Genomic DNA, 21,638 nt, shown 5'->3' on the forward strand with positions numbered 1-21,638 from the left:
GCCAAGACAAACAACAACAGACCAAGAAAAAGGAGACAAAGTAGAAAATTATATAATAAAAGGGTCAGGTCAACAGAAAAATATATAGTAATTATACATGCACCTAACAGCAGATATGAAGCAAATGTTGACAGAACTGATGGAAGAAATCAATAATAACACAGAGATAAAAGGAAATTCCAAGGCATTAGATATCTAAAACAACCTTCATAAAGAAAAACAGACCTGAAGACCTCACAGATCTTGATTTCAAAACCTGTTACAAAGCTACAGAAATCAAAATAGTATAGTACTGGCATCAAAGGAAACATATAGACCAATGGGATTAAATAAAAAATCTAGAAGTAAACTCTCATGTACATGATCAAATGATCTTTGACAACTGTGCCAAGGCTGCATAAACAGGGAAAAGATAGACTCTCAAATAAATAGTGATGGTAAAACTAGATGTCCATTTGAAAAATAATGAAGCTGGAATCTTGTCTTATACCATATGCAAAAATTAACTCAAAATGGATTAAAAATCTAAATATAAGATCTGGCTTTATAAAATCATAATGAAAAATCATATGGCAAAATCTTCATGAAATTGTATTTAGTATTTTTTTTTTGCATATGATACTGAAAGCACAAGAAATAAAAGCACAGGTAAATAAATGAAATACATTGAACTTAAAGCTTCTTTTCATCACAGGATAGGATCAGCAGAATGAAAAGGCAAACTATGAAAAAAAAGAGAAAAAACATTTGGAAATATCTGATAAGGAGTTAATACCCACATATAAAAAGAATTGCACCTGAATAACAACAAAAAGAGCAACAAATAACCTTACTTAAAAATGGACAAAGGGGGCTGGGATTGTGGCTCAGTGGCAGAGCACTTGCCTCACATGTATGAGGCACTGGGTTTGATCCTCAGCACCATGTAAAAATAAATAAAATAAAGTAAAGATATTGTGTCCATCTACAAATAAAAAATATATATATTTTTAAAAGTGGGTAAATGATGTACAAATGACTAATAAGCACATTGAAAACAATGCTCAATGTCACTAATTATCAGGAAAACACTAATGTCTTAGTCCATTAAGGTTGCTATAACCAAAAATCAAAAGGGATTGGCTTGTAAACAGTGAAATTTATTTATCACAATCCTGGAGGCAAGGAAGGTCAAGATGAAGAAACCAGTAAATTTTGTTTCTAATGAGAACCTACTTCCTCAAGTCATCTTTTTGCTGTACTCTCACAAGTTTTCTGGAAGGGGTGAGAGATCTTTTTCTGGGGCCTTTTTTATAAGGTCACTGTGGCAGTGCCCTGCTCATAGTTACTCCATAACATTTTTTTTTTGAGAGAGAGAGAGAGAGGGAATTTTTTAAATATTTATTTTTTAGTTTTCGGTAGACACAACATCTTTATTTTATTTGTATGTGGTGCTGAGGATCGAACCCAGTGCCCCACGCATGCCAGGCAAGCACGCTACCACTTGAGCCACATCCCCAGCCCCTCCATAACACATTGAACAATAGTTCTCAGACTGTGCCTAAGCCTCCGTTACTCCATTTAATGAAGCAATACTTTGCCATAAGCTATTTTCTTCCGAGTTTAAGTGCTGAGGTGGAATGACTTTACATCTTGTTCATACAAGGAAACAACCACTATCTGCCTAACATAACCATAAGGCACAAACTGACAAATAAATAATGATGATAAAAATGACCACCTGTGAATTTATCAAATTGATCAGGAGCACATGGATGCATGGGCATATCAAATTCCTGTTGGAAAACCAGGCCCTTGAGTATATCAAACACACTAGACCACAGAATGAAGCAACCTCCTCATTTGAAGCCCATGAAAAAGAGAAGCACCCTGAGCCTGGACACAATGGCACCCTGGCCCCATTGCCTGTTCATTTGTCATAAGCTTTGTCCAAAAAAAAATCACTATAGCAATGAACCTATGAATCTTTTTCTTAGGTTTCAGCATAGCACCATTCCTCCTGCCTGTGATGACCATGCCCAGCCACTATAAGCTGACACTCCAAGTTGATATTCTAAAACTGTCATCAGGCCAGAACCAGGCCTAGAATAATTTCCTGCACTTTGACAACTCTGTGACCTGACTCTACATTCCTCCATATTCTCTGCCTTTGTTTTCAGTTCATCCTCCTGAATTCTTATGGCTGTTTTTTTTAGCCTTTCTGTTTTAAATATCTTTGAGGTCCTTTTTCAATTCTTGTGTTTATATACTTAGGAGTAGGGTTTCTGGATCATATTGTAGTTCTACTTTAATTTTTTGAGGAAGCTACTTCCTGTGTTCCATAGCAGCTGCAACATTTTACATTCTGCCCAACAGTGCATAAAGGCTTTCAGTATTTTCATATCTGCTCCAAACTCTATTTTCTCTTTCTGTTTTTATCCAACACTGATTTTCTGTTTACATTTTAAAATATTTTTATAATAGATGGACACAATACCTTTATTTTATTTTTATGTGGTGCTGAGGATAGAACCCAGTGCCTCATACGTGCTAGGCAAGCACTCTACCAACTGAGCTATATCCCCAGCCCTCTGTTTACTTTTTATATCATACATATGTGAGGTGATATTGCGGTTTTGAATTGGTGAAATGGACTGAGATTTTATATCTTTTCAAAATTGGTATGCTGAGATTCTAAGCCCTAAAGTAATGGTGTTAAGAGGTGAGATCTTTGGTAGATGATTTAGTATGAAGGCAGAGCTCTCATGAATGGGATTACTGACTATCATAAGTGAGCTATGCCATTAATATAAACCAAATACTTTTGTGTCTTTCCACAGCATCAGATTTCATTGAACAACAACAACAAATTCACAGGCTTCCCCCCTTTCAGTGGTAGCAGTTTGCCAAATACTCACAAGTCATCTGATAGTCATAAAGTGGACAAATATGAATTCTTTTATTCTAATCTTAACTTCTAATATCTATAACATTTGAGTCATACATCACACTTTACACAAATGTATAACCATTTCACAATGTATATATTTATCAAACCACCATTTGTTCATAATAATTATATACAATTATAATCAATTTAAAATATAAATAAGTTAGAATTTGTTGGACCCCAGTTCCAGAAATTTTGCTTCAGCAGGTTTAGGTAGGACCTGAGAATCTGCATTTATAAGAAGCTCCCACATGACTCTGATGTAGCTGATCCAGAAACCACATTTTGAAAATCACTGTGCTAGATTTCAGAGTCTCAAAGCTGGTTTTGTATCAGAAGCCACTTGGAAGATTTTTAGAAAATACTGATTCCAAGGTACTGTTCTTAAAAGATTTTTTCCTAAAATTCTAAAATGGCACCAGAAATGAACTCTAATGAACTCCAATGTCACAGTTAGGCACTTTTTCTACAGTGACCCAGCAGCACTTTGTATTTACCTCCACTGTAGCACCTGTGATACAATTGGAATGTAACTGTCCCTTCATTTGTTAGGCTCTACCTGCCCAAATGCTACAATATACACAGGGCTTCATGGATTCTGTTGGTTTCTTTGTTGGTTTTCTATATTTCCACCACCTAACTTTCTGCCATATATTGTGAGCTCAAAATGTCTTCCGTGGATTTACTGATTGCCTTATTGATAGATATAGAGATTGCTTTGAGAAGTTAAATGATCATCAATATTTGGAGATGTTGATGGTCAAATGCAGTTTAGTGAACTCTTCCCAGGCACGATATTGGATCCTCTTCTCTACTGACTCTACCCTCTCTTGATAAATGAACATACTTGTCCCATGATTTTAAACATCAAATATGCACTGATAATTCTCATATACATGTGTTTAACCCTGATTAACTAATGATTTCGCTGATTTGTAATAGCCTCCTAATTGGCTGCTCACCTTTTTCACATAACAACTGACAGACTTTGTCTATTGAGCATGCCCAAAATATAACCCTAGACTTTTCTCTCCAAATTTGTTTCTTTCTGCATCTTAATAAATGGCACCATTATCTAGTCAATTGCTCAGTCTAAAACCCTCTTACCTATCCTTTATTCGTCTATCCAATTCAGCAGCAAGTTTAGTAGGTCTAATTGCTAAATATGTCACAAAATTTTTCTTTACCTTTTCTGGACCACCTTTGTCATCGTTAGGCATCTTCATTTCTTATCTATAATAGTCTCATACAGTTTTATTTCTTCCACTACTGACCCTTTGTAGTCTATTCCTTATTCAATTGCAAAGGTGAAGCATTTTAAACATTGCCATGCCATTCAAATGCTAAAAACTTTCAAGGGGCTTTTCACTACATCTGTAATAACAGCCAAATTCATTACCTTGACTACAAGGCACATGATGATCTGGCCACTGCTAGTCATTTATTTTGATCTGAAAATCACTCACACACAAACACCTCATTCCTATTGAATTTCTTGTCCCAAGAGATCACACATACTGCCCACTATAACTGAAGTCATATAGAGACATCTAAAACACTGCTATCACTGGGAACTGTCTCAAATTTATCCAAATATAAATAAGACTTTGTTCAGATGTCTGCATATATGAAAGGCAGTACAAATTCTGCTCAATCTACAAGCTTCTTTAAAAAGAAAATGAAAATATCTTACTTGCCAAATGTGAATACCTTATACACAACACTGATAAACTGTGAGTGATTTGCTTATTTGTGATATCAAAGCCTTTATAATGAAGGGCCGTGATCACATTTCAATTTTCTCAAAACATGCAAACATGCTTAATGAGTTTTGTTTGTTATTTGTTTGTTTTGGGTACTGGGATTGGACCCAGGGGTGCTTAACCACTGGACCACATCCTCAGCCCTTTTTTACATTTTATTTAGAGACAGGGTCTCACTGAATTGCTTAGGGCCTTGCTAAATTGCTGAGACTGGCTTTGAATCTGCAGTTCCTCTGCCTCTGTCTTGAGCCACTGGGATTACAGACATGTACCACTGTGCTTAGTGCTTAATGAGAGTTTTGAATGTACAGAAATTGAATATCCTCCTTAAACATATGCCTAGAAGATGGCTATAATTTTCCAAATCATAGAAAAGACGCCAAAACGTTGGCCAGCCATGCAATTATTTTCAAAGTGTGAGAGAAGAATAATGTTTGCCTATTTAAAATATACTGAAGAAAAGAAAAGAGAAAATGATTCTAATAAAACAGAATTTCTTATGTTTTTTTCTCCAAAACTGAAGCTCTTTGAAGAGGCTATAAGGAACTTTTCGAAGATAAACAGACCCTAATTAAATTAGGACAGACCCTAATCATTAATATTATTGCAATAGGTAAGAGGGTCCAGCATGAACTGAATACAACTTTATTTGTATAGAGGTGACTAAACATTTTATAATGAAGGAATGAGGAGAGGGAACAAGAGGCACTTGAGCAGAGTCAAAGAAGTAACAAATTACAACAGCAGGAATGGGCAGTTGGTTCATGTTAAATTCATCTGGGTTACTAACTGACACTTATTTAAGTTTAGGCTCCTATCCTCTCACAGAGACTGAGATTCAGGGACTTAATCTTAAAGTACTGGCTGGAAGAAAAAAGTATGTTCTTTTTGGCACACCTGAGGTTTCTCAACATGTCACTTTAAGGGTGTGGGGAGAGGGCTGGGGCTGTGGCTCAGTGGCAGAGTTCTTGCCTTAGCACATGTGAGGCACTGAGTTCAATCTTAGCACCACATAAAAATAAACAAATAAAATAAAGGCATTCTACCCATCTACAATTACAAAAATATTTTTTAAAAAAGAGTGTGAGGAGGAGTTAGAGTCATTCCAGACATGCAAGAAAATTGGTTAGTGTTATTCAAGTCTTTATATAAGCCAAGGTTTAGGCCTAGTCATGAACATGCCTCAGAAGAGTCTGGCTAGAAGTTGGTCAAGGAGGGACTTTTGTCAAAACTAAGAGAGAATCAATTGACTGTACCTGAGTTGTACAATATTATATGTTGCAACAAAAACTCAAGGCAAAAAAAAAAAACAAAACTTTTATTTGGAGATAAGACTACTTTAAAAGTAAAGTTTAATTTCTGAATTTTAAAATCACTTTCTCTAATAAAGAGAAATGTAACATATAATGGTGTCTAATGCACTTTAGAATGTTTAGAAATTACAGACATTTATATATGGAGAGCCTTTGCATTTATAGAACCAGATTGGCTGACAAAACAAATATATAGGGGGAACATAATGGATGGACATTTTTGGAAATCCACAAAGCAATTCTTATGAATCTAAAACCTATTACTAGTATGCAAAATATGTGCTCAATTGCTTTTTTTTAAGAGGATATTTAATTCTATGCCATAACTTAAGTCTGATGCCATGACTCAGTACAAAGAGGGCTTGATAAGAGTAGAGCGGCAAGGCAAAGTGATTTTACATTTGATTGCATGCAGTTCTAAAACTACATTTTAAATAATGAATGTTCAAATGCTACAGAGAGTTTAGGAAAACTCATTTGGAATTAAACACAGTAAACATATCCTACAATATTTTGGGACAGATTGAGAAATGTTGGTGATAAAATAGATAAAATCAGATTCAGTATTCTGGCTGAATTTGTGTTATTTTTAGTGTTACATTTGTGCATTAAGAATAAAAACCAGAGTTGTGAACAGTAGGCTATTCAACTGCACAAGCAAAGGAATGTCAAAAAATAGTAAAAAATATTGGAAAATGCAATAAATGTTTTAAAAATAATTATAATGTATGACATTTTTATCATTTGTCCCTTTATGGACACTTAAGGGTTTTTTTTCCCATTTTTTGGTGATTATTAGTAGTGCAGCAATAAACATTGGAGTGCAGATGTATTTCCACATACTGATTTCATTTCCTTTGGAGATACACACACACACACACACACACACACACACAATAGCAGAATTGCTGGATCACATACTAGCAATATTTTAATGTTTTGAGCAATATCTAAATTGTTTTTCATAATAGATGTACTACTTTATATTCATACAAACAGTATTCATGCATTCGCTCTTTTCCTTGGGCCACTTTGATCCTATTAGAGGAGACACAGAGTAAGCAGGTATGGTAATGTGGGAAATAAAGTCAAGCAAAATTAATAGAGAGGGGAATAAATCTTAGAAATGGAAGAGACAGGGACAGAGTTTTGTTCCCTTAGAGGGTGGATCAGGGAAGGCCTCTCTTGGTGATGGTTGAACAGCAATCAGAAGAGAAGGGAAATTATAGTGGAAGACTGTTCCAGGTCTAGTAACAAATACAAAGCTCCAGGGACGAAAGCTAACTTGCGTGTTCAGATGGAACATAGAACTTACATGCTTCTCACTTCACTGTGCTCCAATCTCTGTTCTAAGCACTTGATATTTCTTTACATATTGAATACTGTCCACAAAGAGTAGTGGACAGACCTAGGGGTTGTTGTTATGATCAGCCTCATTTTACACAGCAGTAATCCAAGACAGAGTGCGTTTAGGTCACCTGTTGGAGCTCACAGAGCCAGGGGTGGGCATTCAGGATGCAAACCATTGTTTGGCCCACATCCCACACCCTTATCCACCAACCTAACCTCTCACAACTTAGGTACCTTCCATGTCATTGATATAGGAAGAAAGGCCAGAAAGAGACTTGATTGGCCCAAATTCACACAGCAAGTCTGAAGACACAGTGGGAAAACAGTCCCAGGGCCCTGCCTGGCATTGCAGTCTCAGTGTCAGAACTGAAGGTCTATTTGCTTCTTCCCCCAGTGTTCACTGAGCATCCTGTCATGTCAAATCTGATGCCTGGTACTACACATGAGGTACAGTGGCCTCCAGTCAGAAATGAATCGATGGGCATTACTTCAATTTGTTGGGCAATGTTTCTCCCTGGAAGTACCCTTTCATTCCCCACTGGAGCCCCATGCACTCCAGACTGAATCAGCTGGTGATCTGTCTGTGTGCCCTGCTGGTCTCTGAGCTTCTTGATGACAGGGAGCAGTCTAGGCTCATCACTTCCAGCCTGGCACACAGTAGACTCCAGGAATGCCTTTTGCACAGATGTCCAGGGGTTTGTCCCACCAATAGACACAAAACTATGGGACATAAAGTTGCACCAGTATATTTCCAGCAGCATGGGTTTTAGTGACAAAAGGTCATCACTTGCTTGGGATCCTGCCTGGGTGGAGCCTCATGTTCTGAGAGCCCCATCTGCTCCTATTGTGTGAGATCCCAGAAGGCTGGCCTGCAGGGTATATCACTGGATTTGGTGTCAATGAAGGGAAAGCAGGAGGGAGTCCAGGTCCTTGGAGGAGATTGGACATACAGTGTGAGTCCCTGAAGACTGAATGCCAGTTGACAGCCCTTCCCCCTGTGGCTCTAGTCATAGCCAGGCAGTGGCTTCAGTCTGCCTTTTGGGATGCTGGCCTCAGGAAAGTGAGGTCACTGAGGGGAAGAGGCCCAGGTGGGAAAAAGAAGCCTGAGTGGGGTTTCAGAGAGCCGATTTTAAAGGTCCCAGGGCCCCAAGAGCACAGAAGCACATTTTTTTCCTGATCTTGCTCTTTCTATGCCACCCTTCACCACCAACATACCCCAGGACCTGCTGCACATGGAAATCTATGAGAGCAGCTGAGATGGAAATCATTCTGGGATCAGTTCCATCAGAAATGGCCCCTGCTACTCAGGTCTGCTTATCTTGTCCTGTTTTGTTTATCTGTTTGTTTGGTGTTTTGTTTTTTTTTTCTTTTGCTTGTTTTATTTTACATGAACCCACATCAGAGATTCTGAAAGTGCAGTCCCCATTCCCAAGCATAGGCGTCAGTTGTCAAAGTGTCAGCAAGGAATGAGAAACTCTGGACAGGGCACTTCCAATCTGTTTTACTGAGTCCACCATGAGATTCAGAGGCAGGCCAATTTGTGGAACTAGTGACATTCAGAAAGGCGTAAACCACCCAGACACATTCATTCCAATTTTGGCAAAAATAATGCATCGTGCCAGTGTGACACATTTTCCCACGTCACCATTATTGGTGAAGAAGAAGTTTGTTTGGTAATGATAGGCTCTGGGCTGACTGAAGTGGTGTATCTGGTCACTACAACTGCTTTCACAAAACATTTGAAGCACATTTGCAATCCCACTTCACCTACATTAGGCTGAGGATTGCAAGTGCCCTTGTATGTTTGTTAGCTAATGTTCATCTTCATGTCCTTTCCCTCAGTGAGAGACTCTGGCTTATTTTCTTTGTTCCTGGTTTTGCATTCCTAGTGTCACAGTAAGCAGTGCTCCTTTTCCATGTCCTGCATAAATGAATTAGGAGAGGCTGGATTTCTCATGGTTCTCACCTTACCCATGACCAAATGGGGGCTCAGAAGACCTAAGTCCTTATAAACTGTGCACTGCCTGTCTGTATTAAAAGAAGTAAGGCAATCTCAGAGAAGCTAGGATCCAAGCCACGGGTTCAGCAGCCAGCCAAAAGCCAAGTCAATATTTCCTTGTAAGTTTGCTAACCCAGAAATGAGCAATACTTGTTTTTTCCCAGCTGTGGCTAAGCAAATGCTCTCACCTATGCGAAAAACAAAAACATTTTTCTTTATAATTCACTCCGTAATTCCACTTTTTCCTTCTTCATGTGCTTCTATATGATTGTGATTTGGAGGTGTTTAGGGGCTGCTCTTCCACAGGACACATTCCTTCTTTGTTGGTGGCCTCTTCATGTAGGTCTCCCTCTGCTGTAAAGGGGCAAGATTAGGAAGGTTAAGGAAATTGGGATGGGCTCCAATCTGGGGGATGCACCTTTCCCTTCCTCAATGTAAGGGCCCTGCTTGGGTATTGACTCTGTGTTCTGAGAGACGATCCCCTCCTTATGTGTGAATTATGAGAAGCCTGTCTTGAGAGTGTATCTCTGGGGCTAGCTGTAAAGTAGTGGAGAAGCTGGAGGGACACTGGATGCATGGAGGTTTTCCGACCAGGGCAGATTCTGGGGGTGACCTGGTGTCAATTTGCTCTCCTGTGGCCCTGCTTCTTCTCCATGTTTTAGTTCTCTCTGGGCTGTACTGTGAAAAAGTGGGTCAGAATTAGCAACGTTGTTCTGTGTGAAGCATCACCAGTCATTCTGGTGATGACTGGGTAGTTTTCAATGGAGGTAGAATCCCTGAGACTCTCAGGGCCACTGTGCTCTCTTTTCTCCCTTTCAAATTTTGCCAGTAACACACACACACACACACACACACACACACACACACACACACACACTATATAGAATAATTCCAAAGATTGAAGGAGACCAGAAATATACGTGGTGCTAATTGAGACCAGTAAAGACCACATATTCCCCTTTGACATGCTTCCACCGACCAATAGGTAGGCAGGCCATTTCCTATCTGTAAACCTGTCTACCTCATTGACCCCTGAGCACCTATTAGTGATTCCATTTCTGCCTGTTTTCACCTCACTGGAGTTTTGGTTATGTGTGATCTTCTACCTCCTGTTTATGTTGTTTAAACCCTAGTTCTAAGATATGCAGTGAGGTCCAATTTCCTAGATGTTGGAGTCTCATAATCAATATCTCCACCACCTCCCCCTCTCCTTTTCACTAAACCTCCTTGAAAACTTCAGAGGAAGGCAACATATGGAATAATCACCACATTTTGCAGAGATCATAGCATGTCTTGAAGCTTCTTGTCATGGTGTTTTTTAAACAGAGTGTGCATGTTGAGAGAAGTTAAAAAAAATCTAGCCTGAAAATTGTAAGCCTTCTATTCACACTGTATGAGGTGATGTCACTTAGAACCATGAGAATTGCAGTGATCTTTCCAGCACCTACAGCAACACCAGCTGAGTTGGGAGCTGCTATGGTCTGAATGTGTCCCCCACAATTAATAGTCTCCAACTTAATCTCTAGTGCAACAATATTAAGAGGTATAGCCTTTGAAAAATGATAATGGCATGGAAGCTCAGCTCTTGAGCTTGGATTATTGCCTTAATAAGTCGATGAAAGGACCTAGCCAGGTCTCCTTTTGATTTTCTGTCCTTTTCATGTAAAGATACAGCATTCTGCTGGGCACAGTGATGCACTGCTGTAATCCTAGTAACTCAGGAGGCTGAGGCAGGAGGATCATGAGTTCAAAGCCAGTCTCAGCATATTAGCAAGGCACTTCGCAACTCAGTACAAAAAAAGGGCTTGGGATGTTTTTCAGTAGTCAAGCACCCTGGGTTCAATCCCTGGTACCAAAAAAAAAAAAAAGATACAGTATTCCCCCCTCTGGAAGAAGCAGCCTCTGAAGCACCATCGTGGAAACAGCAGCCCTTACCAGACACCAAACCTGGCGGCACTTTGTTCTTGGACCTCCCAACCTCTGAAAATGTGAGAAGGAAATTTCTGTTCCTTATCGATTGCCTCATCTGTGGTACTTTTTGTAGCAGTTGTCATGATTTGGGTATGAGGTGCCCCACAATGATCCTGTGTTAACGCAGGAATGCTCTGAGGTGAAATGATTGGGTTGTAAGAGCTATAACCTAATCATTCCATCATAGTTTGAATAGACTTAACTGGTTGGTAAATATAAGCAGATGGGGGATGGCCGGAGGTGTCAAGTCACTGGAGGTATTCCCTGGAAGGGTTCATCTTCCCTGTGCTTCTCACCCCACTCCGCTTCCTGGCCACCATGAGAGGAGCAGTGCTTCTATGCCATGATGTTCTGATTCACTGTGGGCCCAGAGCAATGGTGTTGGCTGAAACTCTGAAACTGTGAGATAAAATAAACTTTTCTTCTTTTAAGTTGTTCTTGTCAGGTGTTTTGTTCACAGTAATGAAAAGCTGACTAATATAGCACAAACAGACTAAGGACAGAATCTAAGTATCTCCAAGTTGGAAACTATATTTTGCCAAATTTCTGTGAGTTTATGGTAACAACTGCTAGCAGGTCAAATCAGCTCTTATTAGAGCATTCAACCTCAAAGATGATGTGTAGGTTGTATACATCACCACTGATAATAATGGAAAATTATAAGCACACTTCTCTCTTGTCTCTCAGACAAATGTTCCTAATAACAAATTCCTCTGAAAGAAGACTGGCTCTTATTTCAACCTCTAAAACTATACTCAGTGTGAGGGAGTTAAATAGTTATGATTATTCTCTCCAAGAGAACATTAGACTGTGCTCACTCAGAAAATTCAAATACATGAATGAATCTGTTGAACTTTCTAAAACCACTGATATCCATTGTGAGGAGGCATCTATTAGATCCTACTTCTAAGCCTAGGGGAGTAGAATCCTAATTCTGAGATTTAGAGGGAAGGTGCATGACTGTCCAAGGGAGATTAATATAACATCAAATGTTTTCACTAATAAATAGTAATAATCTTGTGATTGGTCATGGGCCCTGGAGATTGCAGCTTTCCTGGGGATTGTGGCCTTGGATTCTGTTTTTGTCAAAATGAAGGAAAATCATCCTGGGCTATAACCTTTCTGAGGACACATTGTTGTTCTCTGTGTTTCTCATACCACAGAGTACCCAGCACCGTAGTACATTTAAAAGGATTGATCTTTATTTACTGAGTGCATGTTCCTGTACATGAAGTGCCTACAATGGATCATCAGGTGAACTGGGTCACAACTTTGAGATAGCTTTGAAGGAAAATGTTTTCTTTTCCTGTGTTCTGTGTATCAGACATTGTGCTATCTACTGGTTTAAAGGTGGGGATTAAGAAAGAGGGGTATGAAAGTTGAAGCTTGCCATAAAGATTTTTTGCTATAAAGATTTTTTCATCAACTTACTGGGTTTATGCTACAATAAACCTATTATAGTGTGAAAAAATTGTAATTTGAAAGCATGCTCAATATATTTTGTCTACTGACCATCACAGCTTAACAACACAGTACACCATTATGTATTGTCTGTTTGTGATTTAATGGCTGACTGTGAGCTGAGATTTGCTGCTGCTGCTGCTGCTGCTGCTGCTGCCACCGCCCAGCCTCTCAAGGAAATATTGTATTATATATTTCTAGCCCAGCAAAAGATCAAAATTCAAAATTTAAAGTATGATTTTTACTGAATGAGTATTGCTTTTACACCAATCAGTTGAAAACTGATATACAATTGAAATCATTGTAACAGATTACATAATTAAGACTCAGAGAACATAGGTGTTTTATCTGAGCTCACAGAGCTACTAAGTTCCTTGGCTCAAGTCTGAGCCTGATGCCCTTGTTTATGTTTCCTCTCTCCTACACTCCAAGATAATATCCCTATCTCCAATTTCCCTGAAATTAGACTCTTATTGGTCCCTTAGGAATTCATACCAAAAAGTTGCCATTCCTCTAAACCTTTAACCCACTGGGCACCAGTGAATATTTTTGTTGTTGTTTGTTTTTTTTTTTGTTTTTGTTTTTTTTTTTTTTTTTTTTTTTTTTTTTTTTTTTTTTTTGCTATGGAAACTAGGCCAGGAGTATCTCCCTTGTGACTATACCTAATGGATAGGTCAGAAGAGATGGCTGGCTAAGGAATAATTGGAGCCCAAGTTAACCTAGACCTTTAAGTAAATAAAGGATCCAGGGATATTGTTGGGTGGTGGAGTGAGGGTGTTGGGGCTTCAAGATTTGTTTAGTGCTGGAATTAGGGTGTAGGAGGATGGGAACATAGTAGCAAAGAAGTACCAGAAATAGCTTAATGACTTGATTTACAGAGGCTTCAAGGACTGAGTAAAGCAGAAAACTCTCTTGCCCTGGGCTTCCCTCCTCTATACAAGTGCCAGGGAGTAATTCTGCCTTGTCTAGAAGCTTTAGCACCTGAAGTAGGGCAGAGGGTGTCCTGACTTCCACAAAGGAGTCAGACCTGAGGAGACCCAGGGGAATCCTCTAAGCCTTTATAGCTGTAGTGTACGTTTGCTAGAGTTTCTTGCCAAGGTCATTCCATTCACCATTAATATCAATTCTGAGCAACTTTCCTCTAGGACATGGTGGGATATACTGGTTGATTGGATCCAATTTTGCCACATTCAAACCATCAGAATAAGGAGGCATAAAAGATAGCTGCATTGTTAAAGGCTAGATTGGTCTTTGGAATTATAATCCTGAGTCTAGAGTTAGTGGATTTCCTCCCTTTACACTGCACTTCTGTTAGCACCACCCTGTCCTTTTTTGTTCAGTTCCCCTGTTCAGGTTATGTACAAGATCCCTGACAGGTTTTGCATACTGGCAAGGCCTTTAGACAGATTCTTACATGTAGAGTTTGCTATGGGTCCTCTGGGCTATTCCCACATGAACAGTTTATAACTAGAGGTAGGAATTATGCTTTATATGAAGCAGAAACTCAAGAAAGCAGAAAAAGCAAGACAAAGTTGGGCATCTGTCATGGGTGTTACAGTATATGAACAGAGTCTACTCTTGCTTTTCATGTGTCTTTTTTGCCTGCTGCTTTGGTTTAGATTATGAGAGCTGTAACCTAATAAGGGATTAATCCACTCATATGGATTAACTGGGTGGTAACTGTAGGCAGGTAGTGTGTGGATGGAGGAAGTAGTTCACTGGGGGGTTTGCCTTTAGAAAAATCTATTTTGTCCCTGGTAAGCAGAGCTCTGTCTGTGCTTCCTGCTTGCCATGTTCTGAGCTACTTTTTTCTGCTAACCATGATATTCTGCCTCACCTCAGCCCAGAGCTATGGAGTCTGCCAACCATGCACTGAACCTCTGAAATCATGAGCAGATATACTTTTCCTCTTAAGTTGTTCTTATCAGGTCTTTTAGTCTCAGCAACAAAAAAGCTGACTAAAACACCTGCTTTACAGAGAAATATGTTAATGAATATGTTGAAACAGTACCACTTAGCTGTGGACTTCTATAATAAAGTTACTTTAGGTTTTATGTTTCATGATTATATACATGATAAAGATTACTTGATAAACACAATTGGACAGTAGTTAAAACAGTGAAAACAGATTTTATTCAGTAAATACTGACAGTACAGAAATAGCTAAGCTTCATTCCGAATTACATAGAAGTAATTTGGGAGTTCTAAAGGTAGAATGAGGAAAGCGGGAGAGCAGGGGCTCAGTAGACTTAATAGAAGTGAAAAAGTACAGGGGGCTCACCAGCATATATGTCATAAGACCAGCTGAGATTGCTAGCTGGGTTCTGTTCTTCCATGGACACTGGGACAGGAGGCTTTATCCTTCCTGATTATTGCATTTCAAGGGAATGGCTCTCAGGTCCTTGAGAAAGACATTTCTGAGTAGTAAGATACACATATTCAAAAATATAAGCCTCTTTTGGTATATGCACTAAGAAAAGTAGGTCAGGGGCCTTATTACCTGGTGTTGGCTAGAAAAAAATAGTATATTCTAGCAGCCTTAAGCTTTTTTAGGCAGGCATTTTAATAGGGAGCTGGTATCATGTTAGGGACAAGACATTATGCTGCTAGAAGCTGTTCTGTAATTTAACAAGTCTTTTACTGCAAGAGTTTGATGGAGCTCTGCACTTCTCAAGACATTTGAGCATATTGTAAGAAAAGAGCAAATGGAAAACTTAGAAATTCCAAACCTCAACGCCAGTGGGGATTTCTCACCAAAAATGTACAGCTTCAAACCTTGGCAAGAAGATTCCTCCTGGTAACCAACTAGACAGGAACTAGAATTGCTAAGGCATAACCCAAACAGGAAAAAACTCCCCTCAAATTCCATTATAGGCTTAAAAGGACCAATAAATCTTGGCAACACATGCTTTCTGAAGTGCACTGTCCAGATCTTACCTACACTCCAATACTGAGAGATATTCTTCCCTCTCAGAGGCACATATATGAAATGTTAAAATCAGAGTTGAGTTTGGTCTGTGAGATGTCTTCAGTCTTTTGGGAGTTGTATTTTGGAAACCCATTTCCTCACATTCCCTATAAGTTACTGCACCTGATATGGATACATGTTCATCATTTAGCAGAGAAGAGGCAACAGACTGCCTACAATTCCTTATTTTGGCTGCACAGGCATTGAAAATGTGATTATGTTGAGAAGGCAACTAATAATTTCAACCACTTTAACTGCATTATAAACCAAATATTCACAGTTGGCCTGCAGTCTGATGTCACCCTTTAAACCTATCAAAATGTTGCCATCACATTCTGGGACATCAGATCGTGCTTATCTGGGTTTTTTTTAAAAAATGTTTTTAGTTATAGATGGTCACAAAACATTTTTTAATTTATTTTATGTGGTGCTGAGGATTGAACCCAGTGCCTCACAATGGGCTAGGTAAGTGATCTACCACTGAGCTACAACCCTGGCCCATGTGCTTATCTAGCTTTTCCTCCCTGATCCTGATCTGGCTGATCCTACTCAGGATCCCTGGAAAGAAGAGCATCTCAAACAAGGAAAGACATATACCAATCAGAACTATGTTCACAGATTACCTGTGAAGATTCACAAGGCCTGAGTACCTCAGAAGCATGACCAAAATCAAATGCATATTCCTCACAATGAATAAATTACCCACCGTGGCCTGTTTTGATCTCATTTGAACACCTGATCAAACAGAGGCACAAAACCACTACCTACAACTCCTTTCTTCTGGAACTGGATATGATACCATATATGGCCTTAAGTAAAAAAGAGTAAGATGAACAGATAGCTGCAGCTGTAGACTAATATATAAAACAACAATAATAAGTATTCCTTGTTTGTAATGACTAATTACCAAGGAACTAATTACCTTGTGCAATGGCCACTATACCAGCTTCATCTGGCACCATAAAGACCAGTAGTTCAAGAGTAATGATACCATCATCACCAAGACCAATATTAAGGACACGCTAGACAACGAGGGCATTTATAGTTCTATCACAAACAAGTCCTTACATATGAGTAAATTTTACCCAGCTGATCATCAAAAAACTGTGAAAGAAAAAAAAATACACAGCCTTATGAAGCTCTAAAAGACTTTCCTAAATGAAAGATGATGACATTTATTCTACAACAGCAAGTATCAAAATATGAATAACCTACTTATCATAGGCAGAGGAAGTCACAGTAAGAAATGAACAGTGATAAGTGTCTACATGCTCTCAACTGGAAAAGATACAAGAGGAGGAATAAGTTCTCAGCAGCCAAATCAAGAAGGAAGATTAAAAGAACTATCCTGATAGAGACAGCAGGAGGAAGAGAATTCTGACACTAGTATTATGGTCCATGAGATATAATTAATTGTGAGTATGGTAGGGATGACTTCATCACCATAAATAATTCCCATTGGTGCCTCAACTCCAGATAATAGATCATGTAATTGTTACCTATTTTATAGAAGAAAGGAAGAAAATCTAGGATAAATCAAGCCTGCCTTGTTTTGATGGAGGATACATGGATAAAACAATAGCAGAGTAATTTTCTACTATACTTTTTATTCATTTCATGTGTTAAATTCAGCATAAAGACTTACATAAGTAGGATCTAATTTTAGTTTTGATATAGCTAGGCATTGTTCACATGGGAATATATATTAATCTTTTTCCTTGTCTGTATGTTTGAGATTAATTCATAATAAAAATATTCCACCCTAAAAACAAATGTAATCCTTTTTGCTTCATAATCATAGGAATGCACACACTATAAACTTCCTTGCAAGCCCCCAAATTGTGGAAATTGTAAAAAAAAAAAAGTCAATACCTGCACTGCAAACAATTCATAGGAATCATCAATGGATTAGAAATGTGAGAAGTCCCCAAACTAGGTAAAGTAGATGGGGCTAGACTCACTTTTTCCAGTAATCTAAGTAAACTCACAATGAGTGCAAAGGTTGTGGTAAATGGGGAGTTGATACAAGAGTGCTCTATGCCCTGAAGAAGTACTTGCTTCACTGCCACAAACTGGTAGGCTTACCCAAAAGGAGGTCTTATAGGTTCTGGTTACAAAAATTCAGTTAGAGAATGAGCTTATAACACTGAATTCCCATAAAATCCTACCAGAGTTGAGAAGAAATTTTAAAGAATTATTATTATTCATTACAATAATATACATTATTATCCTCTGTGTATATATGATTATATGACCAGTGTGATTCTATATCATGGACAACCAGAAGTATGAGAAGTTATATTCTGTTTATGTATGATGTGTCAAAATGCATTCTACTGTCACATATAACTAATTAGAACCAAAAAAAGATAATTTTCAGTACTCTAGGCACATATAACTTCAAACTTCAAAAAAAAAAAATAATGGAGAGGAGAACCAGAGTGGTTGGTGTGTGCTATTTGACTCCTTGAAGACTTCTATGCCCATCATATTCTGATCTCACTCATTATAAAAGACAAAGTTCAGCCTGAATCAAGTGGAGCCTGTAGTATGCCACTGTCTGGGTATTTGAGTACAAACAGTATATGCTGTTTAGCAATCATTTGTTGACCACACCCCTCCATGCCAGTTTCCTGAGTGGACATGGCCACTTTCCCTTGTGTTAGGCTAGGATCTTATCCTTCTTCTTTATAGGACTTCTTCCAACACATGGAAAAATCTCTTATCAACAACCTTTCCAGATATGAAAATGATAAGTTAGGAGAGAACACAAGGAAACAAAAGAGTAGGGCTCAAATGACACCATGTTCTGCCTCATCCATATAATTATTGAATGAAAATACAGAATTATTTCCCCACAACCCACTGGGTTTTTCACCTGGGAAGTTGCAGACATGAGGGACTAAATACTGAGAGTTTTTTACTCACTCAATTACTGTTCAAACTGAAGTAGAAGACTTATAATGTCCTCCAGAATCTCTGTCTCCTCTTCAATTGAGGCCTCCATAGCCTTGTTGTTAACATAGGCCAATATAGATCAGAGAGTCAGTGAGTACCCCTTAGCTGATTGTCATTAACCCTTAATCCAAAAGGCACTGTAGAATGCAGTGGAATCAAGAGCACTACTAGAGGTGTGGAGGATACATGGACATGTAAAAAAATCAGGCCCTCTCAGGTTTGGGGCTTGGCTATATTGTTCAGTTCATCTATGAAGCAGGGATCCAAGTCAATGGGAAGAAATGACTGCCAGGTTTAGGAAGATCCCAAGTATTTAACACTGATACTTCCCCACATGGCTTTCCTTGCCCCTCATTCCCCATCCCAACCACACTGAGTCACTAGCCTTAGCTGGAAGGCCATTTTTTTATTCAATCTGTTCTTTCCTGAAAATGTATTGAATTAGAACAGCACCAGCCCATTGCAAAACACTTGTAAGAGATCATAATATTAAATTCATTGTTGGAGTTTGTCTTCTGATTTACCCTACATGAACCTATAACATTCTGCCTGTTTCTCAAGATGAGAATCCCTTCCACCTATAGATCATGACTGCAAGACACTTCATTTAAAGTATCTCCAGAGAGAAATTAAAAAAAAAAAAAAAGACGGGAAGACAAGGCTAGAGAGATCAGACTTTTCTGTTTCTACAGAAAAAAATCAAAGGAAGGGATATTAGTGAACTTATCAAGGTTAAAGTACATGTAAGTGATTTAGAATGGGTCAAAACTCATGTTCCTAGGTCTGAATTCAATGCCTGTTTCTCCACAGGAGGCACCTGCTTTCTACACAAGTGCAGATGTCTGGACTTCACTGGGTACAATTTGGCTGGCAATTCTGCTTCTCCAGTGATACACATTGCCCTACCATAGAATTCATTCACCAGATGCAGCCATATTCTATTTCACAAACTCCAATAAAGGCCAAGAAATATCAAAGACTAAGACAGGGCCTTTCCCCAAGGGGGACTACAAACTGAGCCTCTGTTGAACAAACATTTAATCCCTTCCAGCCAAACAGGTAAAAACCATTCACTTGCCTTTTAAGAGTTCAGTTAAGAACACATGTAAGAACTTTTCCATCAGGTATTCCTTCAACATGCATTTATTAAATGCCACATTCTCAACACTGCTTCAACACCTTGAGAGGCCTGCTATGTTTGTGCCTGCTACGGGAAAAAGGCTTTTCATTCATACAATACTATGAAGCCAGTACTTTACCTCCATTTTTCAGGTGAGAAAACAGCCTCAGAGAAGTAAAGTGACTTGAGCAAGCTAATATCTGCAATGACATGAGAAAAAAAAAATACAAAATGCCAGCTCTAGGGCCTGCCTCAGGGCAGCAAAAACTGGCTCAATGCCCTTTTAGACCAACCAAGATAAGCTTCAGGGAGAAAGATGCCTCTGAGCAGGCAGATGGAATTCAGATAGTTGGAGAAGAAAGAGAAGGTGATTTAGGCAGAGAAAACAAGTGAGCAAAGTTCAGAGTGTGCTCTGAAAGAAGCAAAATAAATGAGGTACTCAGGGAGACTGGAGCCTGGAAACCTTGGAGCCAACCTGCACTCCCCTGCCCCCACCCCATTCCCAATTTCCATATAGTCTCCTAAGCCTTTCAGTGGTCACCCTCAAAATGCCTGTCTCCATCCCCATAGCAACAGCCTCAAGGCTCACTTTCATGCCTCTTGCTCTTGCTTCTTATTTTAATTGCTTCCTATGTGGTCTGCCAGGAGATAGGTGCCCCTCCTTGAGGCTGCACAAATGGAGGTCTGATCCTCTTAGTAACCCCTGAGAACGCAGAACACTGCAAAGGCTCTGCACCTTTTTCACACTACTGGCTTTGCACTCCCATCTCCTCTCATCGCCCAGCACTTTGGCCATAACATTATTTTATTTTTTTAAAGAGAGAGTGAAAGAGGAGAGAGAGAGAGAGAGAATTTTTTTTTTAATATTTATTTTTTAGTTCTCGGCAGACACAACATCTTTGTTCGTATGTGGTGCTGAGGATCGAACCCGGGCCGCACGCATGCCAGACTAGCGCGCTACCGCTTGAGCCACATCCCCAGCCCGGCCATAACATTATCCAGGTCCTAGATGAGCCTAATAATTAATTAGATACGTATAGTATAAATGCTTTCTGAAAACAGGGAGAACGAGTGAATGCGCTGCGTAAGACAGAACAGGAAAGGAGGGCTGAGGTCAACGGATTCCTTCCAAGAATACACCCCCACCTCTGTCCCGCGCGCCTTTCATTCCCCGCCCCCCACCTCCTGCCGGCCTCCATTGGGCATAGAGACTCACTCTTTCCCAAGACCCCAGTGGTAATAATTATAGAATACAAAGAATGATCTTCATTCCTTTCCCCTTGCTCCTCCTCCCCCTCCCCAATTGCTTTTCCCTACCCCCACTCCCACTCTCAGATGCCCGCCTCCCATTCACTCCGCCAGCCCACGGAAACTGGCAATGCAGACCACCTCACTTCCGGTGCAGGAGTCAGCGGACGTGCTGGAAGTGGGGCGGGGCGAAGCCATCCAAGGGGAGCTCTCTGACTGGAGGATTCTGGGAAGGAAGTCCGGAGGGCCAGAGGCGGGCGCGGTTAGCCTGGAAGCTGCTGCGTGGGAGTTAACCACATAGCGGCTAACGGTGACATTTTTGTTGCCCGTGGCAGGAACAGCATTGTCAGCAGCTGTAGAGGCGACAGCAGCGGCGACGGCCTCATCGGCGACGGCAGAGGTAGGGAAGGTAGGGGGCGGAGGTTGCTGTAGAGAAAGTAGGTACCTTAATGATAGAAGCCGCGGTGACAGCAGTGGGAGCAGTATCAGCTGAAGCGATAAGTTTCTGAGGCTCCTCAGAAACTATTCCCTCCTGTTTTCCAGTCTGGTGTGATCTGT

General features: G+C 39.6%; 1 protein-coding gene across 4 annotated transcripts in view; it reads left to right on the forward strand.

Annotated features, from left to right (window-relative positions):
- The first annotated feature begins 21,314 nt into the window (after positions 1-21,314).
- Positions 21,315-21,638, forward strand: part of USP51 (ubiquitin specific peptidase 51) — a 33,753-nt gene continuing 33,429 nt past the window's right edge. For all 4 annotated transcript variants that reach the window (XM_081277174.1, XM_081277173.1, XM_081277175.1 and 1 more), the window contains exon 1: positions 21,315-21,480. The gene's annotated coding sequence lies outside the window, so the exon portion shown is untranslated. The remainder of the gene's footprint in view (positions 21,481-21,638) is intronic.

Source organism: Spermophilus citellus (genome assembly GCF_964194105.1).
Source record: "Spermophilus citellus genome assembly, chromosome: X".
In the NCBI taxonomy this organism is placed as follows: domain Eukaryota; kingdom Metazoa; phylum Chordata; class Mammalia; order Rodentia; family Sciuridae; genus Spermophilus; species Spermophilus citellus.